Below are 8643 nucleotides of genomic sequence, written 5' to 3'. Positions count from 1 at the left end.
CACCGTGGAGGCATGGTGTCACTGTCACATGTTACCTAGAAGCCAAGTAGAAGCTGGCTGTAGATAGACCAAGAAGTCATTCAGAGAATGAAAGAAAGAACTTCATTTGCTGACTTTGGTTAGCGAAGCCATGGCGTTTGTTCTTGCCATGAGGACTGCAGTAGTTCAGTCTTGTGTGCAGTGCCAGGAAGAGCTGACACTTGGCTCTTGGAAACATGTTGTTGAGGAAGGCTCATTGGTGCCCAGCACACTCTCTTGCATGTACTCCTTAAAGTTTTGGGAAAGGAACACTTGCAGCATATTACTTCTCAGGGTTTCTTCAGCTCTGACATACTTCTGAACCTCATAATATGACCCAGTGTCTTATTTCCCTGGGCTGTCTTATATCTAGACTAGTAAGTGCCCTGCTGGGAAATAGCCTTAGTGCTAGGTACTCTATCAAGGTGCTGTTTTCAGGACATTTAGGATTCTGAGAGTGATTACATGCATTACCGTCTTAATACCCCACTCCCCATTCCCTTCTAATGTCGGCAGATAGCAGGAATTGCTGTGCTGAYAAAAAGTGCAAGGGGCTAGTTTTTCACCTTTTAATCCATTTCTCTCATAGAGAACGTTCTACAGGGTTGGTGACTTAACACTGAAATTGCAAGAGTTAAAAGTGGATTTCAGTCATATGCTGAGAATTCATTGTTTCAGAAATGAGACAACATAATCATGTGAACTTGTATTGCTGGGTGCTGTGCAGGAAGCTGATTGAGTTCACATGAATTTGGGAAACCACTGTTACAAACAACTCCCAGATTTGGTAAAAATATTCTCACTCCTGTCTGCTGGTGGCGTTAAAGGCCTTCCCCTCTTCAGCYACCCAAAAGRGAGGAACTTCAGGGAGATTTTCTTCTTGAAAGGGAAAACAAATGTCTACCTACTATTAAACTCTGCCACTTYTTTTTGGAGTACAGCTCTACTATGCACTATGACATACAAAAAAATCACTGTATTGCTAATTGTWAGTTACAGTAAGAGCAATTAAGTCATCTGTGCATGACCTATAAAAAAGGACCAGGCATAAATGAAGAGCCTGTGTGTGAACATTTCCAGCTTCTGTATTCTTTGAATTTTGCATCCAAATTTTGCAGCCTGGGCTTCTCTCCAAGCCTGACAAATGTTAATTAAAAAAAGAAGGAGTTGGTTGATGCTGTGCTGGCGTGCTGGCAGCGTGCCCGTTGGGGATGTCAATGCTGCAGTGTACCCCCACAAGGCAGCTGCAYGTGCATGCGCACAGACCTCTCCCGTGGCTGCAGCCCGCAGCACAACACCATGCCTCTGAAAACCCTGCCCTGCTTCCTGCAGCCTCGCTGCTTTCCATTGCCTTCTGGATGGAGTCACGTTTTAGGAAATGGTTGGGTGATATACGGCAAAGGTGTGAAATTAAACTCTGGGGACAGTTAATCAGTACCAGCGAGGTTAAAGTCAACAAGGAAATGACTGGCTTTTCTGCATGGATACTGCTCATAGGTAGGGACTTTCCACAAGAGGCTTGGAGATAGCAAAGGTTATTTTCATCTGCCATTTCCTCCTTTCGATGTATTTTTTCATTCAGCAAATGCCATTACCAGGGCTTTCTCATGTATTAACTAATACTTAGCTATTGCTCCAGGGCTTGGTGTTGCTGGAAATGTCTGTCTTTCAGCCTCCTAGTAACAGCCCTACCATTTTGCAATTATTCCCACGCAGCACTGGAATGAGCAGGGTTGAGAGCTTTTTATTGAGAGTAAGTAATGATTAGAATAATGCTAGTCTTYCACTTGCTGCCTAGTTTTACTCTGTTCTTTTCCACTCCTCGTGTGAGTAGTTAGGAGTGGCTGTATCTCAGTACTCCATCCCAGAAGTGGCTGAGGTGCTAGTCACTCACATGCTTCAGTTATCTGTTGTAAAAATCAACAAAGGTGAACATTTTAAGGTCAGAAGGACAGAATAATTATTTCTAATAATATTCCTCTTGATAAGGCATTCAWTGCAATTGTTCATTCAAAAATATTTTCCTGTTTCTGTTTTTAAGGAAGACAATACTTCAAATGACGCCTTCCTGTTACTCAATAGTAATACAAATAATTAAACTGTGGAGTGTAGACATCTACCGGATGAAGTTTCCCATCTCTCCTCTAGTTTTAGGGCAGAAGTTTTTTGTCTTATCTTGGTAGGGGGCCTCTTGTAAGTTTTTAGAGAGTTCTCCATATCCTTCTTCATCTTTGCTTGTCCATGAGCATTTTAGCTCCTTTCAAAGAATCCACTTGGGAAAGAATACAAGTCAATAGTCAAACCAAGGAGACAGGCTGTTTGTGAAAACTTTCAGGAAACTAGTGGCAAAAAGATGGTGCAGAAAGTTTCAAAAGGTTTGACAGCATCTGTTGAACATTATTTCCTTTTTTACAGGAGGTTCACAAGTTCCTAAAATGATGGCAGGAAGGATTTCTGCCGAGTTTATCAAATGCTGTCTAACAACAGGAAAAACAATGAAAACTGTGATCTTAAAAGTGTCACTCATTAATTTTGTTCTAGTTTGTCCAGCAGCCATTTGATTACAGCCTTCTRTAGAGTGTAAACTCAAGTAAACTCTGTAAACTCAAATAAAACATTCTTGAAGATTTTCATCCTCTTCAGTTATATAATACTGACTTTGAAGAATAAAAAATACTGTTCTGAGAAGACTTCCTGGGACAGAAGAGTATACTCTAGAGGTGGCTAGGCGTGGCAGGTTTGGAGGTTTTTTCCTCTAAGTATATGTTATGTTATATGTTATATCGGTATGCTGACCTTTCTGTTTGAATAAAAGCATACCGTTAGTATGTTTGGGTTTGTGAGATCTCATTTTGAAAAAAAARGAATTGCAGGTAACTATGTTAGAGAAGATAAACAACTGAAAGTCAGTTAAGTTTTCTGTGAGTTGTGAACAGGATTGATATACAGGTAACAAATTTATATGGATAGCATGAAAGAACTGCATTAAAAAGCTCTTCCATATTATCCTGGCTTAACATGCCTGCACTCAGTTATATTCCACTTGTTGCTTCTAGTTAATCTTCACCCCTCTGAAGTGCACAGATGTTTCCCTCCAACTGGAGGGGAAACATCATCAAAGTGATGATGTTTCYCTCCAAACCAGAAGTTTGAAAACATGGCTTGAATATAACGGATGTGGTGTGTGATATCTGTTAAGCTGGGTGGAGCTGACTCTGTATCTCTGCAGAGTGCCACCTGTGTGCAGCCACTGCTGACACCAATCCACTGTCAATRTCAGGACGTGAGAAGCAGGAAGCTGATCCCACTTCCTGTCACAGAAACCTCAGCTTCAACAGTGTTTAAGAAAACTCTGTAGGAGACTGTAGAAGGCTGGGCAGACTGAAATTGYTATTACAGCTACATAGTGAGGGAAGGTGAACACCATGGTGCTTGTCACCCTTCTGCTGAAAGCAGCTAATCAAAACTCAGCGTCTCGTTGATTGCTCTAATCAGGGAAGGAGAAAGTGGTGAAGAAGCCAGCTGGTAACTTCTGTGCCCAGAATGAATCAAACAAACAGCAGAAAATAAAACACAGAACCTGCTTACAAATTCAAGTGTTCTGCTGCTAGACTTGATCTCTTGACGAGTTTTTGGGGTCAGGCTAAATGTTCTGAGTTAAGATTACTTTCCTACCTCACCTGTGTTTTTTCAGATCTTTACCACTTCTCTCTTCTCTATATGCAATGACCTTTATACGTAATGCCTCAGAATTTTGGATGGATCATTTATCTCTGGAGGACAGACATCTGTATGGTGCACCTTTCAAAACCTCTTATATTTCAACCACCTGCTTCTTGAAAAACTTCCTTTTTATCTGCACCACAAACAGCTCTATTGATACCCAGAGTTTCAAAGCAGTTTAACTTGACCTTTACCAGCATAAGGTTTGGCTAGGAGGAGGGAAACTTTCATTTGGGAAAAAAAATTGATCTGTCCAGTGGTGGGAGAAAAGAAGAAATGAAAGAAAATATGGAAGAAGATATGGCCAGACAATGTATCTTCTGGAAAGCTGTAATATTTCCTGCAGAACCCCAGTTTTCATCCTGTGCCTATACTGGGTGTCCTTGAAGACCCAAATGTGCCGTTCCTGATTTTAGCAGAGTGACCCCAGTATAAAGCTTCAAGAATATAGCAGTGAGCAAGACCCACAGGATACAGAAAGATCTTTCAGTACACAACAGTAASTAAGTCTGTATTTGAGATGAAACATGTCATTTATTTTTTTGAGACTCAGAATACAAAATACCAGTTTATCAGTGTGAGGGACCTTCTGACAAGCAGTAGATAAAGCTTTACTGTGATGCAGAAAATGCAATAACGGTAAAGAGTTATGAAGTCTTTTTACGACAATCCATCCTATATTTAATCCTAGAAAATGCTGATATCGCCTTTTCACTGTGTCTTAAGTGTGCCAGCTCCATTACACAGATCTCGATCTTTACACCATGCTTTGGCAAATGTATCCTTTGTGGCACTTGTGTGATCGATTATGCTTTATTCAGTGCCATAATTGTTTACAACACACCACAGTCTTCCACTGCGTGAAGACACATTTATTACAGACAATGGTGCCAGTGCTGATCTATTCTTATTGGCCATTTCAAAACAAAAGCCAGACAAAAGGGCAGCTGTTTTCAGTGGCTGGTCAGGTTAGTACTGGAAGTCACTTCTTGGTGCTTTTCACCCTATGTTGGAATACAGCTGCCAGCACTCAGGGGCCCCTTTCACTGAGGAACACGTCCCTAGAAGAGCTGTGGACTCAGGCTAATTCTAGCACTGACCTGCCTTTCACAAGCTCTTCAGGCAAATTTTCACACTGAGTCATTAGAACCCTACAAATGGTTTATACAGTTAAAATATYCCAGAGTGTCAAAATGAGTCATATTTTTCAAGTGACAATTGCTATTTTGAGTGACTGTTTTGCATTACATTTACCAGGACATGGAGGAAACAACAATGTTTAAGCTTTCCTGCTGCTCGTGGTTTCTAGCACGTGACCAGCCAGGGCAGTTTTATCACTCAGCCACACCTTGCTCTTAACCAGAAATCATATTCCCAGGCATACATACCCTATCAGGAAGGAGTGACTGGGTTTCTACAAAAAAGTTATTTCAGGCAAAGAAGGATGTTGCTTTTGGTGGYCAGCCTGACTTGTAGACCGTACACCTCTTCCTTGGAGACAGCTGAGACCCTACAGGTATCTACAACAGCACCATCATGCAAAGGGAAGAGAGGCAAGGTTAARGACAGTAGTTGTGAGCATTCCCTTGGAAGACAAAAGCTGCTGAACACAAAGAAACAGTTGGACATGCCCATGGAGAGAAACAATTCCAGAAAATAAATGGTAAGGCTGCAAAATGGGGAAACTCATCAGCAAGCGGAGGAGCATGTTTCTATGATGCAGAGAGGGCAGAAGGGATTTCTGCATTTGCAGAGAAAACMTAGCAAGGAAGCAAAAAAGCACTGGAATGAGCATACTTGCTATGAAAATGAGCAGTGAGAAAAGCATGCGGTAGGAAAAAGGAGCGGGTCATTTAAAGAAAGAGGTGAAAAAGAGGTATTGAGGGTGGGAAGGACAGACTGATGAGAAATTGAAGTTCTCTACAGCCTTAACATAAGCAAACACAAGTCACAGGACATTCCCACCAGCCTATGCAAACACACAAACACCCCAAACAAACAAACCTGTTTACCACAGCTACCTTTAGTGTCCAAAAGCCATAAGAAGAAATGAAAGGAAATAAGAAGAGGTGAAAAAACAGGGCAGTTAAAAGGTTAGRTGAGGACAAGAGTCAAGTCACTTCAGAAACAGATACACAAGCAAAGGAAATTCTAAACGGAAGAAGAGCAAGGGGGGAGGAGGAGGAAGGCAGAGACCAGTGAGCTGAGTATGCAAGAGTAGTGCTGGTTTCCAAATAAACCTCCTTTGTTAGCAGCTCTTCCCGTTCTGGTCTCTGAATAGCTGGAGCAGTTCCCACTGTTCTGCAGGGGAATACTGCATTATTTGCTGCAGCCACAATGAAACAGTTAAGCGCAGTGTAAACTCTTGCAGTAGTACAAGCAAGGGCCTATTTGTAACAGCTACAAGCCTTGTTTGGCTATGGCCTTTAGGAGAAGGGGGAAAAATTCTTAAAGTAACCCTTTCCAGGGCTCTATGATTTCCTTCTGCTTTTTTTCTTTCTCTTTGGAGATGAGCTGCACTTTACTGCTCCTAATTGGTAGAAACAGGATTTAATTACTTAATGTTATATGTCTGGAATAATTTTTACAAGTAATAGGGAAATTTCAAACAAAATTGTAGCTGGTTTACAGGTTTTTTTTAAGTTGACCAGTGGTACCTCCAGTGGAGTTCCTGTTGAACACTTCCCTTTTTTTCCTGTTTGCAAGTTCAAATTCGGAGTCAAAGGACAGAATCCACAACTACTACTTCAGGCAGGTTTAAAGACAGTTACAGTTAAATAAAACTTGTTTGAAAAAGCACCTGTTGGAGACCTGCTTCTTGAGGAGAGCCACAAGCTAAATTTAAAGTTGCTCTCAGAAAATTAATTTCATCCTTGTTTCTTATTTGTCCCTACTCCAAACTGAAGACTTGTGCCCACCAGTTGGTTGAAAATACTCATGGTGTAACCAAATTCAGGTGGGAAAATGTCCACATGAGGAGGCCAAAATGCTGTACAAACCAGTAATAGAGTTCTAGCTAGGGTTCAGCTGGAGCGCTGCCTGTGTCCCTGGCATCTTGCCCCAGAGCCACAGATCAACCATATGTCCGTGTGCCCTGGGCCTGGGCCAGTCTGCCTGGGAAGACTCCTGGCTCCACAGAGATCCACTCCTGGCTCCACAGAGATCCACCAGGCTGGAGATGGCAGTGCCTCGTGGGCTGCATCCACCAGCTCTGACAGCCTTGGCAGCCCCAGCTCCAAGAGCCTGCACAGGCAGGCATTGGGATGGAGCCTGGCTGGAGATGGAGTGCTCTGCCGGACAGTTACCATGGGAGAAAGCAAACACACGGCCCTGGCACTCCAGCTTTCCTACTGCCATAAACTGAGCTAACGAGAAGCTGCTGTGGGTGTGTTCAGCTGCCCGTTTTGTTTCCTCATCTGCACATTTCTGTCACTTCCCTGAACGAGTTGCCAATGCACAGCAGTGTGATGAGCAGGAACAGCTCACAGATCAGGCTGAAGATGAATCTGGTGGGAGCTCTCTCTGCCCACCCACCCCATGCAGTCGGCTCAGCAGCCCCTTGGGAGGACACAGAATGGGAAACAGGAAAGGAAGGCAGTGGGGAATTGTCTGCATTTGCAGAGTGCACAGAGCTTGCACTGGTGGTCTAGCTGCTSCCTGCAATGTCAGTCTGTGATTCTCCATTAGCTGTTACTGTGTCCTACCAGACTGAAGAGTTTCACCACACAGGCAGGCAAACRGTACATACTAACTAAACCCAAAATACTCTGCTAATTATTCCAGTACTTAGTTTTTCTTACATTTGAATTTGCTCTTGAGAGCTTCTGTTAGAGAAACTATTAAATGATCCCACCTCTACCTCACAAAAGCTTTTGTTTCAAGACAGAATAGATTCCTTGCTGGCCACTCCTTTCTGGACTCTCATGAATATAATTTTGAAAGACCTTCATGGTTAAATTAAATATTGGGGAAAAGAAGGGCAGAATGCCAGCCACTTTATCTCATACTGTTATAATAATAGTTCTTGTATAATATTATTACCCTTTTATACTCATTTTGGCCTTTTCCCTATTGTCTTGGAACATCTCCTTTGTCATTCATTGATTTTATTCTTAATAACAGCATTGCACTGAAGCACAGGCTAGGCTGAGGCTCATGCACATAACCATACAAGAAGTCAGAGCAATCATATTCACCCACGGTTCTTTTCAGTGTAATATCTGTTGTCTTCAGTRCAAGTTGCACCTCCTCTCTCTTTCCATTATGGGCTCTAATATATGCAGGAAATGAGAACTCAGGGAGTCTGAGCTAAAATAGACTGGAGGCTGAAAACCCAGGAAAGTAAGAACTATCGTATACATTTGCCCTTGTCTCCGGGCATCCACATCTGGGCACTCTCATTACAGGACAGGGGTCAAACTGCTTTTAGGGCAGACCCAGCACATCCAGTTCATATATTCTACATATATTCTGAATTTGGCTCCAGGAATTGGTAAAAATTAACTCTCATGGAGTTCTTGCCATCAGCTGAAGCTTCATGGTTAGCAAACTACACATCATCACAAATCACCTCGCACACTCACTGGGGAAACATTCCTCAGTCAGTTCTGTTTCCCTGTTCAAGCAGCTTCATATGCTACTCATAATGCTCTACAGAAATGGCATACATGACATTACATACACATAAAAAGTTGCTTAAAAATAGACACTTGCTAATCTTGTGGGGATATTGTGCTTAAAGTGGTGTATCCATCAAAAGAAAACCAATTCCATTTCATGCAAGCTTATCAAGAAAACATACACAATATGCAATCATTTCACAGCTGCCAAAGGAGATCAGTCTAATTTCTTTTTTTAGCTAGAAGGGGAAACTTAACCAGGCAAAGCAGTTGGAAGCCAAGA

The sequence above is a fragment of the Malurus melanocephalus genome, unplaced genomic scaffold, assembly GCF_030028575.1.
Source record: "Malurus melanocephalus ecotype Western Australia unplaced genomic scaffold, MMel_1.1 scaffold_210, whole genome shotgun sequence".
Classification (NCBI taxonomy): domain Eukaryota; kingdom Metazoa; phylum Chordata; class Aves; order Passeriformes; family Maluridae; genus Malurus; species Malurus melanocephalus.
This window is presented reverse-complemented; position numbering follows the sequence as displayed.